The following is a 23,023-nucleotide window of genomic DNA, read 5'->3' as shown; positions in this document are numbered from 1 at the left end:
CACAGGCTACTGCGGTCGCTGATAATTGTTCACATACTGAACAGATTCATTGACAAGAGCACACTGATCCGTAGCATGAGAACCTGCACAAAGCTCACAGACCATAGCTATCTGATTGACTCAATAGGTGGCTAGAGAATCGACCTTCAAAGACAGCGCTTGGAGCTGCGCTGCAATAGCTGTAGCTGCATCAACTTCCAGAATACCTGCTAACTTCCCAGGCATCATCCTTTGAGTTGGGTTTTGATGCTCATTTGCATCCATAGTCTCAATAAGATTATAAGCCTCAGTATAGCTTTTAGCCCACAAGGCGCCTCCAGCTGCTGCATCGAGCATGGACCGAGATTGGGCCCCCAAACCATTATAGAAACCAGTGATCACCATCCAATCAGGCATACCATGATGTGGACACTTTCTCAACATCTCCTTGTAGCGCTCCCAAGCTTCGCACATGGATTCTGTAGGCTGCTGCGCAAATTGAGTAAGAGCACTCCTCATAGCTGCAGTCTTAGCCATTGAATAGAACTTTACTAGAAACTTTTGCGCAAGATCTTGCCAAGTAGTGATGGACCCAGATGGTTCAGAATGTAACCGGTCTTTAGCTTTATCTCTCAGAGAGAATGGGAAAAGCCTCAGCTTGATAACCTCATCAGTCACACCATTATATTTGAAAGTACTACAGATCTCGACAAAATTCCCGATGTGCATGTTGGGATCTTCGGTAGCAGCACCTCCGAAAGAAACAGAATTCTGCACCATTTGAATAGTGCCCGACTTGATTTCAAAAGTGTTAGCCTGAATAGCCGGATGAAGGATGCTTGATTGAATGTCATCAATTTTATGCCAAGAAAAGTCCATAAGAGCTGGATCTGCCGGAACTATATGATCACCCATGATTACTGGTTCTTTCTGCTCACTTTCTGTATCCGAATCTTCAAAATCTATCTTCTCCGGAATATCAAGAACTTCGTCTGTCTCCTCAGCCGTATCTAAAGTCCTCTTGCGAGTACGAGAACGTGTTTGCATAAACGCTCGCTAAAGTACCTGAAACACAATCGGAAATAATAAGTAACAAGTCTTAATCAATGAGTCCTAATGACCACTGATGGTAAGTACATAAACTAAACAAAAACTTGTTAGGGCGGAAAACACGCGCTAATAATACACGCAAGTATACACATTCGCAAGTAATATAGAATACTTTCTAGTTCGTTCCCACAGAGACTTAGACTAATTATGTTCAATTACACTCACTCACCAATGTATAATTACTTCTCAATGTCAAGACAATAACACTTAAATTTGATTAACTAATTATTAACTATAATTAACTACGAGAATTAAACACTTAATTGACACTCGAATTAACAATATTAAACACACATGAGATCACAACTTCATTACTACTTCCTTCAATAGCTATTGTTATTACCCTTAGCATGTAACGGTGATGATATTAATCGAACAACACGAAACTGATAAAAGCCAACTTTCATTGTACTAATACAATTCTACCAAGCATCCACAATTAAGATAGAAGTTGAATAGGCATCAATTATGTTGAGACCCTATATGTCTACAGAATTTGACAACATAACGATTTAAGCACAAGTTATTCCTTATGATTACACAGGGCAAGTAAAACGGTTAGAGTTACCCATTAATCATGCATACACATACATGAACCTATGCTAGCATGGCAAGTTCTAAACCTCAAGATCCACTGTCACTTCACAAAAGATTAACACCCTATCTTATATGTCCGCGGCGTACATAAGACGACTAAGCACAACCAATACTAGATATCATACAATCATCATACACTCAGGTATTAAACAACTAACTAAAGAATTCCATAGCAAATCCTTTACGACCCCATGATCACGATTAGCCCATGACTGAATTCATCGTCACCATGGGTTCATATGAAAACATGATAAAAACACACGAGAATAACTAAATAAACTACTTATATTAAACCAGAGTATGTCACAAGAGTAAATAGGTTCAAAGTAAAGAAAACTAGCATCCAATGTTACAACGAAATAAAGAATCACAAGAAACTATGCTTCCTCTTCGTTGCGGTGTGCTAAAACGGTCTTCTTCCTTATCTCCTTGCTCCTCGATTGATACTACGATTCAACACCACGTGAAACGTCTCTGAAACTACTTATATAGGAGTCCCACAAAACCCAACTATCTCAGAAGTCAGAAGCTCAACAGAATTAGGAGTCTAAAAATAATTATTTTAATTTACGTCCCTGAGCGGTCGCTCAGCAATCCTGAGCGGGCGCTCAGCTTCCTGAGCGGTCGCTCAGCAGAGCTGAGCGGGCGCTCAGAACCTCTCTGGAAAATTCATTTTTCTGCTCCCGTTAATTGCTGCATTCTGCTTCGATATTCCCACTTGCAATGCCAAACATATATTGAGGCTTATTCTTGATGAGTTCTCTCCACAAATGGAAGTAATACCCTGAAATGCACAAACACTAGAAAAATGCATCAAATACACAAAATACTTGATTTTAAGACATCAATTCAAGCCATTATAAGACGTTCTAAGTGGTATAAAATGCCACTTATCACCTACCTTATTAGCTTTCTTCTTTGGTTTCTTAGATTTGATCGCATTTGACTTGGAAATTTCTGACTCATCCTTAGTCATCTGAGTTGGACCTTTGAAAACAGTCATTAAAACAGAATTGTCATGCACATTTTGATTAAGAGAAAAAGGCATGCTATTTGCAAACATGTTATTCCAGTAAGGCATGTTAAATGGCATTTATGGCATACTAAATGCAGCATAATAAGGATTAGGTGCAAATGGCATATTAGAAAATTGTGCATTCATATTCTGAGTAGATATGGCATTCATGGGCATGTTAGGCATAGCAGTCATGTTTGGAAAAGAGGGAGGTGCAGACATAGGAGTAGGCATGGCAAGTTTGTAATTAACAGACTTAATTACAAACTTATCAGATTTTTCTTGGTGCATACTTATCAGGTGTGTAGTTGTTATGCTTGTTAATTCCTACTTTCCCATTTCTATTATTTTTAATTTTAGTTTCTATTTTAACCTCAATATTTTCTAATCTGTCATTCAATTGCTTGATGGACAGATGACCAACATTAACTTTCTTCTCCTTTTTCACTTGACTTGATTCTCCAGGAACAAAGTTTTTGGAAACTGATCCATATTTCTCATTCAGCTTGGCAAGCTTAGCTTTGCTCACAGGTTTACTCACAACCGACGGATGTGGGTCTTTGTCACTCGACGGATAATCCTTTTGATTATCCGACGGATGATTTTCATCATCCGTCGAGTCCACATCTGTCAACAATCCTTCAACCAAGTTGGATTCCAACTTCTCCTTACTGTTTTTCCAAGTTGTATCATAAAAGGACTCAATACCTTGAACTTTAGTGATTTGAGCATGGACATCTCTGGATGATTTCCATGCTTTAATCACTTCCTGTTCTCGTTCAAGCTGCTTCTTTAAAATCTCTTCTTTCTTCAAGAACTCAGTTAATTCTTCCTTAGCAATCTTACACTCAATTCTCAATTTTTCAAATTCAATAAACTGAGACTCTAGCACATTATTCCTCTCACTTAAAAACAAATTGTTTTCTTTAATTTTAGCATTTTCCTTAGTGAGGTACTAAAGTGTAACATGCAAGTGACATAATTATGTGGACATGTCATTTATGGCATCATTACACCCAGCCTTAGATAAATGTGCTAGATTAGTGGTGATTACCTGATTAATTGAAGAAATTATTTATGTTTCATCAAACTTGGCCATCAGGGCAAGATTGACATAGTTTGTTTCTTCATCTTCATCCAAACTATTTACAGCCCAGACATTCTCCTGTGTGATGAAAGCCCTTTCCTTTTGCTTGAGCAACTCAAAGTATTTCTGTTTATAATCAATATGCTCAAACTTCTTCTTGCTAGAATCAGACTTTCTACATTCACTTGTAAAATGCCCTGCCAAGCCATATTTGAAACATTTGAATTTGGATTTATCCACCATGTTTCTACTTGGCTTGGCTGCTCCAAAATTCTTTTTGAATTTGAGCTTGGAAAATCTTCTGGATAGGAACGCTAAATGTTCATCAATATCATATATGTCATCTTGGCCCAAATGATCTTCATTTTCAGCTACCAGCCCTTTATCCTTGCGTTCACAGACCTTTGATGTAGACTCAACAGCTTCTACCTTCATCTCTTTCTCTTTCTCTAACTCAGCAATCAGTGCTATGGACCCTCCTTTCTTCCTTCCTTTCTCCATCCTCTCATCTTGCTTTATTTCAAGCTCATATATTTTCAGGATTGTAACACCCCCAAATCCGGGGTCGGGGATCCGGGTTGTCACGAGTTCCATTTCCCCTTAACAACACCTAATCTTAATACACAATCAACTACTCTGTACTGTGACCCCACAATAAACACACACACCACAAGTTATAGTCTCAGAGATGAATATCAAAAAAAATCACAAGTCATTTTATTCCATAATTATATGTCAATACACCTTAAAAGGTTTCTGAATAAACTTACATTTCTTTGCCATTATTACCATTCATAATTATACATAAGTCTGGTACATCATAAGTTGAAAACCTAGCCTATTGGTAGTTCCTACCTCAGCTACAGCGACATCCATGCCTACAGGAAGCTGCGGAATATTTCCTATCCGCCTGCGAATTGGGAGCTTAGTCCTGTTCATCTTTTCTATCTGTTGTTGTGTGATGAAAGAAGAAAGCAAGGGTGAGCAACAAGCCCACCGAAATAATATGTATAATAATTTACAATATATGAGCATTCTCATAGTACTCAAGAAAATCTTGGTTAAGAAGAAATGAACCAAGTTGATATCTTAATGCGATGAAGTCGCAAAATATTCAGTATATGTACATATATACTTTTCAAAATATGGGAAGTCCTCTTCCATGCATAATACACACAGAGTTCCAGTGTATAACTGTATAAAAAAATATCGTTGCAAAGTGATCTCATATATCTAACCTTGTCTCAACGTTTTTCGGAAAATCTTTGTCATTCATAAGACAATTATTAACTAGATATAAGTTTAAAAGATGAAGATATCAAATACTTCACTACACTTATATCATTTATAAAGCTACTTGAACTACCATTGTTCAAAGTATAATGAGCTTTCAACAGTTCATCACATAGATGAGACTACAAGACAAGATTTGAATAGATTAAATCTTTAAAATACTATTAAAGGAAATGAATTTATGATATACTTCATTAAGTTCTGATATATATATATATATATCCACATATACATCTTCCTTTATACATTTCCTGAAAACCTCTGTCATGTGAAGTATGAACAGAGTTTGAAACATCCAATGAATTTTGGAAAGGAAAAGAATTTTGGCATAAACCAGGTATCTTGCTGATCAGGCAAGGATACCAATAAGTAACATTTTCTACTAGTAGATGGACGAATTCCCCACTGGTCATCACCCTGGTCTCAATAGGACCTTATGCTGGACTGCCACTCAGCCACTTATGCATTTGATGGACTCCCACTGAGCCACTTACACTATCATAGATGCCCATTGAGCCCATGTTGCTTATGTCGACTCAATAGATGGACTTGCTTCCCGAACGTTGGGTAAGTAATCAATTCATTTACCAAAACTGCAACCTTGTTGCGAATATAAAATACACCACAGAGCCGGATCCCTCAGATTTTGAGCGAGTATTTAAATCCCCTTAAAAAGGAAGATCTTAAATATAAAAATGAGTTTTGGGATCCGCTCTAACTTTTAAAAATCATTTTGAAGACTCGAAAACACTTTAAAGAGTGTTTGGAGTAAAGCTGATTTAATGAAGTAAATCAGTCCCCAGTATATTTAGAAAATGTTTGAATATTATTATTTAAATAATATTCCCATAAAGAATAATCTTTATAAAAATAATTGAAGTAGAAGTATTAAAACTTATACTTGAAACGAGTATTAAATAACCAAAGATATACTTATACGAAAGTACTATCTTTATTTGAATAATCGAAAATAAGTTTGATTATTGACACCTTATTCTTTAATAAAATAAAGAATATATTGCAGTAATAAGCGGAGTCATAATACCTCGAATGAATATTATAAATAATATTCATAAAATAAAGGAGTCATACATCCTCAAATGAATATCCAAGTAATATCCAATAATAATATAAAGAGTCATAAGCCCTCGAATAATATTCGAAATAATATTCAATAAATAATATAAAGTTATCGAATAACCCTTATTCGATTAATAGTTTTGAAAACTATAACCATATATATATATAAATATATATATATATACATATATACCAAAATCTACTCGGGATCCTCGACTACCGGTTTTAGAAAATGTTTTCATCTTTGGGTCCCTATACTAAGGGTATATGCAAATTACCGCTATTCTCTAGCATAGGTATTATCAACTGAATCAACAGATATATATGGAAAGAATACGAAACAGGCATGCATATATATATATATACCATAGCAGCATGCTTCAATATATTGCAACATTTGCTAATTAACCAACATGCATCTATCGCAAGATAATGCATATACATATATACATCACAACAACAGTTATAACGGGTAGAAAACTTGCCTGAGCGACTGGGGGTTACGAATGGCTCGGGACGAGTCTGGTAACCTATAAGCAACAAGTAAGTTGGAATTAAACCAAAGTCACGTGTAAATCTATACATTAACCAACTTAGACTCTAACGCTCGCTTTGCGCTTACTGATTCTCTTAAGTCACTCGAGTACCCTCGGCTCCACCATTTTTAATAATTTAACCATTACGGGTTTTAAGGTGATTCCTTCGCGAGTGTCTTACCAACTGCCTAACACACTTACCATAAATGTTTCATACATTAATTAACCCTTTTTGGTCTTTAACCTATGTTTCAAGCTAAGGCGAGGGGAAAAGTTTCGTTCGCGAAACGCCGTTACTTGAAACGGTCGTTTCTCCTAAACCGTGCATCGGAATCGAACGAACTACATATCAAAACGAAGCTCGTAACACGAGCTATTTAGACATGGAAATGGTCATAATCTAGCAGGGGGTTCTCGGGTCCTAATGTTATGCACAAAAACAGTCTAAAGAAAATCGGACGTTACGACGGCTATGTTTACGCGATTTCCCAATTTAAAACCATTCAAAACCAACCCAATTCAACCTCAAATCAAACATACAACCAACATCCATCCTTATAACCTCATATCAGCCCCAACCAATTCAATTTTAACATTCATACTTATGCCTAAGCTTGAATTTAACTATACTACAATCTTTTAACCAAAACAACAACATTTACCATTCCATTTCAATACCATTTCAATCCCAAACTCTAAATCACAAACATTAAGCTACAATATCACCCTACTAATCAAAATCATCTTATAATACATAGGAATCTAGGGTTTGGAGATGATATACCTTCCTTTAAGTGGTGGGAGGAGCTAGGAAGCCTTAGGAAGCTTTGAGAAGTCTTAGGAATGCTTGGATCTTCAAGGAAATCAAGAAAAATTTCAAGTTAAAAACTTGAAAACACTATTCATTGTCTTCTTCATTGATTAAATGAAGAATATTGAGAAGGAATTGATGGCTTAAACTCATGATATAGCCCTAACTAAGCATAAAGATGATTAGGGAATTATCTTACCAATTTAGGAGGCTTGGATATTTGATTTTGAATTTCTCTCCCTTTGCAATAGTAAAAAGCCGAGAGCTAAGAAGAACAATGCCTTGGTTTCTTTTTGATTTTGATGAAAGTGATTTTCTTGGCTTGGTTGGTTTGATTTTGTGTTTGTTTTAGTTAATTACCTATTTGCCCTTGATTTTGTGTGGTTAAAAAGCCACCACATCTCCTTCCTTCCCATGTCATGCCTATGTCATGTTGTGATGTCATCCTTCCCTCTTTGTCCTCCTATCATTGGTTGGGTGACATCACTCTCTCTAATCCCTTTTGATTAACTTCATAATTGTTTGCCTAATGACCGCTCATCTGTTGTAAGGTTCGCTTAACTTTCGTTCTCGTTTATCATTTGAAGAATCATACCCGGGATCTTATTACTTAGGTTCCCTTAACCTTTCTCAATACATTATATTCCTTTTTTATGATCCTCTATTATAATCCTTTAATTTAAATCCTTTTTATCCTGTTACCTTATACTCAATTCTCTCCGTATCTAGTGTATTTCCGGGAAAAATCAACGTCTTCGGAATTGGATTCTGACGATCTTTACATACACTCATATATCATATAGAATACTGATAAAATCTCAGAATATCCATAACAGAACCCCTACATAGTGTGGCATGAAAAGTTTTCTCATTCAGCAAAAACACTATTCATAAGGGTTTCAAAAAAAAAATCCCAAAAATTGGGGTTATTACAGTCTCCCCTCCTTAAAGGATTCCGTCCCGGAATCAGATAGAAATGAATAGGGATACTTTCTTAGTATTGCACTTTCTAACTCTCAAGTCAATTTTCCCACATTGTGGTTCTACCATCAAACTCTTACTAGTTTGATAACCCTTCTCCTAAGCACTCGTTCCTTCTTAATCTATACCCTTCCTGGTTGCTCCATATAGGTTACGTCTGGTTGCATGTCTATGCACTCCTATGCCCCTATTTGTCTGGCATCCGAATTATACTTCCTTAACATTGATACGTGGAACACGTTATGAACTTGCTACAGGTTCGGGGGTAGGGCTAGCTCATATGCTAACTTCCCAAACGTCTTAATATATCCAAGGGTCCAACAAATTGTAGACTTAGCTTTCCTTTCTTTCCGAACGTCATCAATCCTTTCCAAGGGAATACCTATAACAACACTAGATCCCCTACTTCCTATTCTTTGTCCTTTCGTGTCAATTCAACATACTTCTTATGTCCATCTTGGGCTACTACCAGCCGTCCTCTGATTAGATCTATTATATCCTTGGTCCTTTGGACTACTGCGGGTCCGAGCATCTTGCGCTCTATAACTTCATCCTAACATAAGGGAGATCGACATTATCTTCCCTCAAGGATCTCATAAGGCGATACCTCAATACTGACATATGATCTATTATCGTAAGAAAACTCAACCCGTGTTAAGTGATCATTCCAATTTCTTTCAAGTCTATTGCACAAACTCTCATTATAGCTTTTAGCATTAGAGCTTTTGCTTCTCAATACCCATTCTTTTCCAGTTCGTAATCGCTATCACCTTCCGTTCCTAATATTATACTGGTTACACCTTTGGCTCGTTAGCGTTCTATAACCTTTTAATACCCATGTCAACCTTAGTATCACGAATGTGTTTCCATTCCGAATACCACCGCAACTTTATTACTCCTTTTTCCAGCTGTTTCTATTTCCCAAAGTTTGATCAATCATATAGGAGTAAAGGAATTTGTTGAGAGATCACTATGATCATGAACACTTGTTATATCGCATAGTTAGTACAGAAGGTGGCCAGCCTTTAGTACTTGACAAGCAATTAAATAATAGATGGTATCCTACTAGGCTTCTATCACACAGATAGATAGTCATTCGGCAATACCTCCCCTTCTGGAAGGGTTGTTCTTCTCAGCTTACATGAAATGAAAAGAAGAGAAAAGAACGAACTGAAGAGAATTGTATATATGAAAAAAATATACTGCCACAAAATATCTGGCTTGGAACCTACCTCTGAACTATAGAGGTTTAGCATAGGAGAACAAAACATATTAGTATTATAGCATCGTATTTCACATGCCTAAATATTTTCGCTATCCCGTCCATCATTCTATGGACCCATGCTCTTCCTCGAGCTTATACACAATTACCTTTGAAACTCCCTCGATATCGAAAATCGAATCTGGGATCTCATTCTATATATCACCGTTACTAGGATTCTATGCTCGCACCGCAACCTTCCTCATATAGTAATATGACTCTCTATTGATAAGAAGGAGTAAATATTCAATAGGTAGATACTCTACTTAGTCTATCAATGATAACTTATACACTACCACGACCCGATTAGTGGTACTCAATCTCAACACCCATTCCAATACAACTCTCACGGTTGTAATCAGCTTATTACTCGTAGAATCATTGCTGCCTTACTATGGTCCACCACTGACCTACTGTAGTCATTCATTTTCCATGAAATCTTAATATCTAACCATACGGAGTCCATACATGTCGTATCAAATCCTTCTAAGGAGTTAACATAACCACCAATCACAATTCATGAAGAACACTCCAAACTCTGACGTACTTTCATGACATGAACCAGATAAAATTGCAGAAGAATTTCAATCAAGGCAATGATAGCAGGTTAATACCATTCTTAATCATATGCCTTCAATAGAAGACTTAACTCAAAGGTTCGTTTAGTCCTTTTTGAAACATGGTCCTGGCTTATCTCAAGATAGGACCTTCTAAGATAGATAGGCCGTTCATGGCGATTACACGAATTAAACCTTTACCAACTACTATTACGGTTGGGTATTGCACAGTCATCAGAAGGAATGTCAATCTTCCAAACCATAATACAACCTTCACAGCTTTAACCATCATCACTGTATTCCTCTCGCACGAGCGCCTATAATTATCCTCTTACATTTAAAGTGTCGGCCACCTCTTTGGCCTTTCCTGATAGTAAAATTTCCTTACAGTCAATTTCATTTTAACCACTTTCACTAATTTTCTACCCTATTTCCGATCACTGCTTGAGTGAAGATGTTTTCCTTAAAATCAGATGAGTAAAATTTTTTTTTTTTTACCATTTTTCCATAAGTTATTGCCTCAGTCTTTAGAGGCTAATCACTGTCAAGACTGATTCTTAATCATACTTAGAACATCTTTTATCCTGGGCCCTAATTGCCCTGAACAATTTCGACCTTTACTCGTTCGATTCATACTTTCTCGTGGTTCAACACGTGCCCCACTTGGCATCATTATAATTACGTCATATTTCCTTTATCCACATTTCTATTCTTGAGAATTTTGAATATTACCTTTTTCCTTATAAAACCTCTAAGGTTATCCTTCAATCGTTCCTCCTGTATTCCCTGGATACAGGGCATATCACAATACCATTTACTAATACTAGAACCATTGTCTATATACTTCTGAAAAATTTCTCCACTGATTCTTAAAGGTTGTTGTTACTTTAACCATTTCCAAATCATACTGTCAAAACTCATACTGTCCTTATTAAGGGTGGAATGCCAACCATTATGCATTCCCCTAGGATTCATTTTAAGTTACCGATGTTCTATCCTTAATTCCACCTTTAAAAGGTACCTGCATCCATCCATGGATAAATCAAGTCATATATCCTTGACAGATTATCTTATTCATCATTCCCACCTCGATAGTCTATACCTAATTTCATAATAGCATCCTTATTCAAATTGAGGTCAATCCACATGGCCTCCAAAAGATAACAATGGTCATCCGCTTTTCTTGCCTAATTTGGTAACGATAACAAGGATGACCTGGAAGATATTGGTCATGTTCAACGTGAACTTCTTCTTAATAATTCCTTATTTACTTTTGTTGTTTATCTCAACAGTCATCTCAATGTTGGGATATCTTTCATACCTGGCGTCTCCCTTTCTGGGTAACAAGCCACCGGTCTTACACTTCACATTCTTGAAGGTCACTTCCTTCATTCAATTTTCCTAATTTCTTACTTCCTTGTCTCCTCAGTCTATCCGTGTCTCATTATTTATCCTTCGAACTATCTCAAGGTTTCCTCGAATCCTCCCAACTCACAGGGGATAAAATATATGTATCTCTTATGCCCTCAACCATCAATTTTAACTCATGGTGAATCATCATCATCCTGACGATTACATACTTTTATATTTCTATTGCTATGAGTCTTTAGGGTTTCCTCATACCCAACTCCCCTATCATTCCTCAAACTCTATTGCCTTTATATTCCTTTCCACTTCAGTTTCTTTTTATTTTCCTTTCTCTTATCATTATTTCATGAACCAGCACAACATAAGCATTGATTTCAAACATCCCGTCATTCTGGATTCGTGTCCTTAGAACGAATCTTGATAACTTTTACAACTTAGATTCATAATTCATCATACCCGTCTGCCTTTGTTCTGGCTCTAAAGCTTTTACACTATCTCCATAACCTTGGGAAGTACTTTCCTGAAAATAATTGACTAAATTTTTAATCGGTTTATTATAACCTCTGGCCCCGTGTCTTTCTAGGCCTTTTACCAACGGGTGGTCTCTCTCTTAGGAGGGTAAGTGACAAAAACAGTCTTTTGTGGTTCGTCAATCATTTAGAATCTCAAATGATTTCTATATTTCCTTTAGCCAGGCTCTTGCCTCGACTGGGTCAGCTTGTTCCTTGGAACTCTGAGAGCTTAGCGACTTAAAGGTCCTGAAAGAATTTCACACCACATTGTTTCCTCAAGGTGGTGGTTGGGAATAAAATATAAGTTCTGTTTAGACAGGTCCATGAATTTCCGTATAGGAGTACCGTCTTGGGTCTCCTTATCTCGCTCGATTTTTGCTTTCTTAGTCTAAATATTTCTTCCTACTCCCCATAATTGGGGTCATCTTTTAATTTAAATCTTCATTTTCCACTTTATTACATTCCGGGTTCTTTATATCTTAATTGCGACCTCCCTGATTATCACATTCAAGGTTTGCCCCTAACCTTATTCCTTGTGGGGGCATATTACTTGGAAAAAAAAATTTGAGAATCTCTGGATATTTGTCTTACTTACTTTGCTTAAGTTTTTCCCTCGTTCAGTCCTTGCATGATTGCAAATTATGAATTCTCAAGTTCGATAAACTTCTTGACACTCTCTTACGTGTTAATAGTGCAATTGACAATATAAACTTATCACCACGAACTGATCTGAACTGAAATTAACGAGTATATACATAACCATTAGTTCGAGGGTACAACAACTGAACATATTAAAGAGAATTACATCATTTGATCTGATCGTGTCTATCCCAAAAGTACTGCCATAGTTAATCATCTAGTCATTAAAACTAATCATTCATAACTTAGGCTAACCCTTCCAAAAGCGGTGCTACATGAAATTCTTGTCAGATTGTTCAGACTCTGCACACTATTATGGATCAAGAAATGCGGGCACGCACGACATCCCTAACCTGCTCCATTAAAGCGGTGATGAGGTCTAGGATAGTTGCAAGTAGAGCTAGATCAACCTGACCCTCAAGATGGCCTCTAGCTGTAACACGGGTGGTAGCCTCAATCCTTTCCATGCTATACGCTAATCCTGCCGGAAGTATCCCACCCTCAATCCTTGGTGCAGTAAGTCTGTAACACCCCCCAGATCCGGGGTCGGGGATCCGGGTCGTCACGGTCTATCTTTCCATAATATCACTTCACTTAATTAATAAAAATAACCTTATGCTGTGACCCCACACTAACACACACCACAACCCGTTATAGTCTCAAAGATGAAATTGAAATAAGTACAAGTCTTTGAATCCACAATTTAAAAGTTATTACAACCCAAAATGATTACTTGATAAATTTACAGTTAATTGCCATTATCTGCCACAAGTTATAATTATACATAATTGATTCTCAAAAGTAGATGGTCTGATCTACAATAGATCTACCTCTGCAGCTATAGCAGCTACAACATCATCGGGAAGATGCGGGACGCTTCCCACGCGCTTGCGCTGGGTCTGCTGGAGTCTGGCCATCTTTCCTAACTGTTGTTGTGTGATGAAGAAATAAAGCAAGAGTGAGCCTGACAGCTCGCAAGATAATATGTAGTGATAACAATAATATAAGTATCTAAATGGATACTTACTAGAATCTTTTATCAAGTGCAAGATAATTACTTACTAGATATAAGTAAAAACAAGGGATAAAGTTACCAAATACTTCCCTACACTTATATCATTTATAAAGCTACTTGAACTACCACTGTTCAAAGTATTAAGAGTTTTCAACAGTTCATCACATAGATGAGACTACAAGACAAGATTTGAATAGATTAAATCTTTGAAATATTATTAAAGGAAATGAAGTCATGATATACTTCATTAAGTTCTGATATATATATATATATATCCACATATACATCTTCTTTATACAATTTCCTGAAAACCTCTGTCATGTAAAGTATGAACAGAGTTTGAAATATCCAATAAATTTGGAAAGGAAAAGAATTTTGGCATAAACCAGATATCTTGCTGATCAGGCAAAGATACCCATAAGTAACCTTTTTTACTAGTAGATGGATGAATTCCCCACTGGTCATCACCCTGGTCTCAATAGGACCTTATGCTGGACTGCCACTCAGCCACATATGCATTTGATGGACTCCCACTGACCCACTTACACTATTATGGACGCCCACTGAGCCCATGTTGCTTATGCCGACTCAATAGATGGACTTACTTCCCGAACGTTGGGTAAGTAATCAAGTCATTTACCAAAACTGCAACCGTGTTGCGAATATAAAATACACCACAGAGCCGGATCCCTCAGGTTTTGAGCGAGTATTTAAATCCCCTTAAAAAGGAAGATCTTAAATATAAAAATGAGTTTTGGGATCCGCTCTAACTTTTAAAAATCATTTTGAAGACTCGAAAATACTTTATAGAGTGTTTGGAGTAAAGCTGATTTAATGAAGTAAATCAGTCCCCAGAATATTTAGAAAATGACTGAATATTATTATTTAAATAATATTCCCATAAAGAATAATCTTTATAAAAATAATTGAAGTAGAAGTTTTAAAACTTATACTTGAAACGAGTATTAAATAACCAAAGATATACTTATATGAAAGTACTATCTTTATTTGAATAATTGAAAATAAGTTTGATTATTTACACCTTATTCTTTAATAAAATAAAGAACAAATCTCAGCAAATAATCGGAGTCATAGATCCTCAAATGAATATTCAAAAATATTCATTAAATAATATAAACTGAGTCATAAGCCCTCGAATGAATATTCAAATAATATTCAGATAATAAAATAAAAGGAGTCATAAGTCCTCGAATGAATATTCAAAATAATATTCATTTAATATAAAGGAGTCATACGCCTTCGAATAATATTCGAAATAATATTCAATAATAAAATAAAGTTAAAGTTATCGAATAAACCTTATTCGATTAATAGTTTTGAAAACTATGACCATATATATATATAAGTATATATATATATATATTTATATCCATATATACAAAATCTACTCGGGATCCTCGACTCCCGGTTTTAGAAAATATTTTCACCTTTGGGTCCCTGTACTAAGGGTATATGCAAATTACCGCTATCCTCTAGCATAGGTATTATCAACTGAATCAACAGATATATATGGAAAGAATACGAAACAGGCATGCATATATATATACCATAGCAGCATGCTTCAATATATTGCAACATTTACTAATTAACCAACATGCATCTATCGCAAGATAATGCAAATACATATATACATCACAACAACAGTTATAACTGGTAGAAAACTTGCCAGAGCGACTTGGGGTGATAAAAGGCTCGGGACGAGTCTGGTAACCTATAAACAACAAGTAAGTTGGAATTAAACCAAAGTCACTTGTAAATCTATACTTTAACTAACTTAGACTCTAACGCTTGTTTTGCGCTTACTGACTCGCTTAAGTCACTCGGGTACCCTCGGCTCCAACATTTTTAATAATTTAACCTTTACGAGTTTTAAGGCGATTCCATCGCGAGTGTCTTACCAACTGCCTAACACACTTACCATAAATGTTTCATGCATTAATTAACCCTTTTTGGTCTTTAACCTTTGTTTCAAAGTAAGGCGAGGGGAAAAGTTTCGTTCGCGAAACGCCGTTACTTGAAACGGTCGTTTCTCCTAAACCGTGCATCGGAATCGAACGAACCACATATCAAAACGAAGCTCGTAACATGAGCTATCTAAACATGGCAATGGTCATAATCTAGAAGGGGGTTCTCGGGTCCTAATGTTATGCACAAAAACTGTCTAAAGAAAATCGGACGTTACGGCGGCTATGTTTACGCGATTTCCCAATTTAAAACCATTCAAAACCAACCCAATTCAACCTCAAATCCAACATACAACCAACATCCATCCTTATCACATCATAACAACCCCAACCAATTCAAGTTTAACATTCATACTTATGCCTAAGCTTAACTTTAACCATACTTAAGTTCTTTTAATCAAAACAACAACATTTACCATTCCATTTCAATACCAATTCAATCCCAAACTCTAAATCACCAACATTAAGCTACAATATCACCCTACTAATCAAAATCATCTTATAATACATAGGAATCTAGGGTTTGGAGATGATATACCTTCCTTGAAGTGGTGGGAGGAGCTAGGAAGCCTTAAGAAGCTTTGAGAAGTCTTAGGAATGCTTGGATCTTCAAGGAAAACAAGAAAAATTTCAAGTTAAAAACTTGAAAACACTATTCATAGTCTTCTTCTTTGATTAAATGAAGAAGATGGAGAAGGAATTGATGGATTAAACTCATGATATAGCCCTAACTAAGCATGAAGATGATTAGGGAATTAACTCACCAATTTAGGAAGCTTGGATCTTGAATTTTTGAAATTTCTTGCCTTTTGAATAGTAAAAAGCCGAGAGCTCTCAAGAACAAGCCTTGGTTTCTTTTTGATTTTGATGAAAAATGATTTTGCTTGGCTTGGTTGATTTGTTTTTGTGTTTGATTTAGTCAATTACCTTGTTGCCCTTGAATTTGTGTGGTTCGCATTCAACCACACCTCCTTCCTTCCCATGTCATGCTTGTGTCATCCTCATGATGTCATCCTCCCCTCCTTATCCCCTTCTCATTGGTTGGGTGACATCATCCTCTCTAATCCCTTTGATTAACTTCCTAATTGTTTTCCTAATGACCGCTGATCTGTTATACGGTTCGCTTAACTTTCGTTTTCGTTTATCGTTTGAAGGATCATACCCGGGATCTTATTACTTAGGTTCCCTTAACCTTTCTCAATACATTATATTTCTTTTTATGATCCTCTATCATAATCCTTTAATTTAAATCCTTTTTATCCTGTTACCTTATACTCAATTCTCTCCGTATCTAGTGGATTTCCGGGAAAAACCAAAGTGTTCGGAATTGGATTCTGACGATCTTCACATACACTTATATACTACATAGAGTACTAATAATATCCCAGAATATCCATAACAGAACCCCTACATAGTGTGGCGTGAAAAGTTTTCTCATTCAGCTAAAACACTATTCACAAGGGTTACAAAAAGTTGAAAATTTTGGGGGTTATTACAAAGTCGATCCAACAGATCACTCCTAACATTCCGGGCCTCTGACAGGCCACCCAAAGTCATATGATAATCAGCGATAAGAGAAGCCTGAGTGGTAGCATCTAGCAGTCCATGGGGTGCAGGTGGTGTAGTCCCAGGAGATCCAAACGGATAACCAAGCACGGTATCAGGTGACAATGGTGCAGGAGATAAAGGTAGCATTTCCTCAGTATGTGCTGGGCTTTGTACAGGGGAGGGAACAGGAATTGGTGGAACCTCATGGATGTCTACAGAAACCTCTGGAAGAGGGTCTGATACTGGTATAATTGGTGTCATGGAAGGCCCCACTCCTTCTGCCCTCATTAACCTTTGTGCCCTTGGTAACTCTTCATCCTCTAGTGCCACCCTCGCGGCCATTCTTGCTCTGGTAGTCGCCCTAACTACGGTCATCAATTCCTCAGCGGTCCTCTCTTCATTCTCATCAGGATCCTCCATGAGATCCTCCTCAACCACAATCCTTTCCGGAATAACATCCTCAACCACAACATTCTCAATCTGAACCTCATCCGGTCCCTCATTGGGGTACTCTATCGGATTCACAATTTGATCTCCAACTTGTAATAAAACATCCTCATGCTGATGCTCCTGAACCTCAGGGTTCGGTGCCCCACTGCCCTATACAAGAACGAACTATGTTACTATCATGATATTTATAAGGGTTCCCGTAAGGGTTTTAACTGTCAGTACTACGTTAGGTAGCCCGACTATGAACTTGGCAAGAGTTCTTATTATCTTAGTGAACTTATTATCTTAACGTCATATCATCTCTGAGGTTTATAACGCTTAGCTCTGATACCATTTCTGTAACACCCCCAAATCCGGGGTCGGGGATCCGGGTTGTCACGAGTTCCATTTCCCGTTAACAACACCCAATCTTAATACACAATCAACTACTCTGTACTGTGACCCCACAATAAACACACACACCACAAGTTATAGTCTCAGAGATGAATATCAAAAAAAATCACAAGTCGTTTTATTCCACAATTATATGTCAATACACCTTAAAAGGTTTCTGAATAAATTTACATTTCTTTGCCATTATTACCATTCATAATTATACATAAGTCTGGTACATCATAAGTTGAAAACCTAGCCTATTGGTAGTTCCTACCTCAGCTACAGCGACATCCACGCCTACAGGAAGCTGCGGAATGTTTCCTATCCGCCTGCGAATTGGGAGCTTAGTCCTGTTCATCTTTTCAATCTGTTGTTGTGTGATGAAAGAAGAAAGCAAGGGTGAGCAGCAAGCCCACCAAAATAATATGTATAATAATTTACAATATATGAGCATTCTCATAGTACTCAAGAAAATCTTGGTTAAGAAGAAATGAACCAAGTTGATATCTTAATATGATGAAGTCGCAAAATATTCAGTATATATACATATATACTTTTCAAAATATGGGAAGTCCTCTTCCATGCATAATACACACAGAGTTCCAGTGTATAACTATATAAAAAAATATCGTTGCAAGGTGATCTCATATATCTAACCTTGTCTCAACGCTTTTCTGAAAATCTTTGTCATTCATAAGACAATTATTAACTAGATATAAGTTTAAAAGATGAAGTTATCAAATACTTCACTACACTTATATCATTTATAAAGCTACTTGAACTACCATTGTTCAAAGTATAATGAGCTTTCAACAGTTCATCACATAGATGAGACTACAAGACAAGATTTGAATAGATTAAATCTTTAAAATACTATTAAGGGAAATGAAGTTATGATATACTTCATTAAGTTCTGATATATATATATATATATATATATATATATATATATATATATATATCAACATATACATCTTCCTTTATACATTTCCTGAAAACCTCTGTCATGTGAAGTATGAACAGAGTTTGAAACATCCAATGAATTTTGGAAAGGAAAAGAATTTTGGCATAAACCAGGTATCTTGCTGATCAGGCAAGGATACCAATAAGTAACCTTTTCTACTAGTAGATGGACGAATTCCCCACTGGTCATCACCCTGGTCTCAATAGGACCTTATGCTGGACTGCCACTCAGCCACTTATGCATTTGATGGACTCCCACTGAGCCACTTACACTATCATGGACGCCCACTGAGCCCATGTTGCTTATGCCGACTCAATAGATGGACTTACTTCCCGAACGTTGGGTAAGTAATCAATTCATTTACCAAAACTGCAACCTTGTTGCGAATATAAAATACACCACAGAGCCGGATCCCTCAGGTTTTGAGCGAGTATTTAAATCCCCTTAAAAAGGAAGATCTTAAATATAAAAATGAGTTTTGGGATCCGCTCTAACTTTTAAAAATCATTTTGAAGACTCGAAAACACTTTAAAGAGTGTTTGGAGTAAAGCTGATTTAATGAAGTAAATCAGTCCCCAGTATATTTAGAAAATGTCTGAATATTATTATTTAAATAATATTCCCATAAAGAATAATCTTTATAAAAATAATTGAAGTAGAAGTATTAAAACTTATACTTGAAACGAGTATTAAATAACCAAAGATATACTTATACGAAAGTACTATCTTTATTTGAATAATCGAAAATAAGTTTGATTATTGACACCTTATTCTTTAATAAAATAAAGAATATATTGCAGTAATAAGCGGAGTCATAATACCTCGAATGAATATTATAAATAATATTCATAAAATAAAGGAGTCATACATCCTCAAATGAATATCCAAGTAATATCCAATAATAATATAAAGAGTCATAAGCCCTCGAATAATATTCGAAATAATATTCAATAAATAATATAAAGTTATCGAATAACCCTTATTCGATTAATAGTTTTGAAAACTATAACCATATATGTATATATAAATATATATATATACATATATACCCAAATCTACTCGGGATCCTCGACTCCGTATTTTAGAAAATGTTTTCACCTTTGGGTCCCTATACTAAGGGTATATGCAAATTACCGCTATTCTCTAGCATGGGTATTATCAACTGAATCAACAGATATATATGGAAAGAATACGAAACAGGCATGCATATATATATACCATAGCAGCATGCTTCAATATATTGCAACATTTGCTAATTAACCAACATGCATCTATCGCAAGATAATGCATATACATATATACATCACAACAACAGTTATAACGGGTAGAAAACTTGCCTGAGCGACTGGGGGTTACGAATGGCTCGGGACGAGTCTGGTAACCTATAAGCAACAAGTAAGTTGGAATTAAACCAAAGTCACTTGTAAATCTATACATTAACCAACTTAGACTCTAACGCTCGCTTTGCGCTTACTGATTCTCTTAAGTCACTCGAGTACCCTCGGCTCCACCATTTTTAATAATTTAACCATTACGGGCTTTAAGGTGATTCCTTCGCGAGTGTCTTACCAACTGCCTAACACACTTACCATAAATGTTTCATACATTAATTAACCCTTTTTGGTCTTTAACCAATGTTTCAAAGTAAGGCGAGGGGAAAAGTTTTGTTCGCGAAACGCCGTTACTTGAAACGGTCGTTTCTCCTAAACCGTGCATCGGAATCGAACGAACTACATATCAAAACGAAGCTCGTAACATGATATATTTAGACATGGCAATGGTCATAATCTAGCAGGGGGTTCTCGGGTCCTAATGTTATGCACAAAAACAGTCTAAAGAAAATCGGACGTTACGACGGCTATGTTTACGCGATTTCCCAATTTAAAACCATTCAAAACCAACCCAATTCAACCTCAAATCAAACATACAACCAACATCCATCCTTATCACCTCATATCAGCCCCAACCAATTCAATTTTAACATTCATACTTATGCCTAAGCTTGAATTTAACTATACTACAATCTTTTAACCAAAACAACAACATTTACCATTCCATTTCAATACCATTTCAATCCCAAACTCTAAATCACAAACATTAAGCTACAATATCACCCTACTAATCAAAATCATCATATAATACATAGGAATCTAGGGTTTGGAGATGATATACCTTCCTTGAAGTGGTGGGAGGAGCTAGGAAGCCTTAAGAAGCTTTGAGAAGTCTTAGGAATGCTTGGATCTTCAAGGAAATCAAGAAAAATTTCAAGTTAAAAACTTGAAAACACTATTCATTGTCTTCTTCATTGATTAAATGAAGAAGATTGAGAAGGAATTGATGGCTTAAACTCATGATATAGCCCTAACTAAGCATAAAGATGATTAGGGAATTATCTTACCAATTTAGGAGGCTTGGATCTTTGATTTTGAATTTCTCTCCCTTTGCAATAGTAAAAAGCCGAGAGCTAAGAAGAACAATGCCTTGGTTTCTTTTTGATTTTGATGAAAGTTATTTGCTTGGCTTGGTTGGTTTGATTTTGTGTTTGTTTTAGTTAATTACCTATTTGCCCTTGATTTTGTGTGGTTAAAAAGCCACCACATCTCCTTCCTTCCCATGTCATGCCTATGTCATGTTGTGATGTCATCCTTCCCTCTTTGTCCTCCTCTCATTGGTTGGGTGACATCACTCTCTCTAATCCCTTTTGATTGACTTCCTAATTGTTTGCCTAATGACCGATGATCTGTTGTACGGTTCGCTTAACTTTCGTTCTCGTTTATCGTTTGAAGAATCATACCTGAGATCTTATTACTTAGGTTCCCTTAACCTTTCTCAATACATTATATTCCTTTTTTATGATCCTCTATTATAATCCTTTAATTTAAATCCTTTTTATCCTGTTACCTTATACTCAATTCTCTCCGTATCTAGTGTATTTCCGGGAAAAATCAACGTGCTCGGAATTGGATTCTGACGATCTTTACATACACTCATATATCATATAGAGTACTGATAAAATTTCAGAATATCCATAACAGAACCCCTACATAGTGTGGCATGAAAAGTTTTCTCATTCAGCAAAAACACTATTCATAAGGGTTTCAAAAAAAAATTCCCAAAAATTGGGGTTATTACAAGGATGCCATACAGTCTCTCCAAGGTGAACTCCTTGTAATCCTGTGAATTTCTCAATGAGACTGTCATTGGTTTCCATTCTTTTGGAAGAGATCTCAGGAACTTGAGGTTAGAGTTTTTTTTAATATACTCTTCCATGCAACTTTAGAGCATTTAGTAGCTTTTGAAATCTATTAAATATATTAGTGAGAGACTCACTGTCTTCACAGTGGAAGTGCTCATATTGTTGAATTAGCAGATGCATCTTATTCTCCCTTACTTGCTTATTACCATCACAAATAATCTGGATAGTGTCCCAAACCTCTTTGGTTGTTTTACATTTAATAATGTTATCAAACATATCACCATCAACTCCATTGAACAATATATTCATGGCCTTCTTCTTTTTCCTGACTTGCTCAATATCAGGGTCTGACCATTCATGCCTTGGTTTTGAAACAGATGCCTCATTGCCAGTTTCAGCTCTCATTGGTACATGAGGACCTCTCTATATACAATCTACAAAGGCCTCATCTTGGGAAAGAAGATGTAGGTGCATCTTCACCTTCCAGTGGTGATAAATATCTTTGTCCAGAAAAGGAATTATAACTCCAATATCCTTCTTGTTCATCTTACTGTTTGTTGTGATCTTTACACTCTTTGTACTTCAAGAGCTTGCTCTTATACCAATTGTTATTCCCTAACAATACAACAAAAATTACAGAAGGGAGGTTGAATGTAATTCTGGC

The 23,023-nt window shown here is 36.2% G+C and overlaps 1 non-coding gene across 1 annotated transcript; it reads left to right on the top strand.

The window, feature by feature from the left end:
* Positions 1–394: 394 nt before the first annotated feature.
* On the top strand, positions 395–501 carry LOC141679961 (small nucleolar RNA R71). The gene has a single exon (XR_012558217.1). It is a non-coding gene; the product is annotated as a small nucleolar RNA R71 (small nucleolar RNA).
* The last annotated feature ends 22,522 nt before the right edge of the window (positions 502–23,023 follow it).

This window comes from Apium graveolens, chromosome 1, assembly GCF_009905375.1.
Source record: "Apium graveolens cultivar Ventura chromosome 1, ASM990537v1, whole genome shotgun sequence".
Lineage (NCBI taxonomy): Eukaryota > Viridiplantae > Streptophyta > Magnoliopsida > Apiales > Apiaceae > Apium > Apium graveolens.
This window is presented reverse-complemented; position numbering and strand designations above follow the sequence as displayed.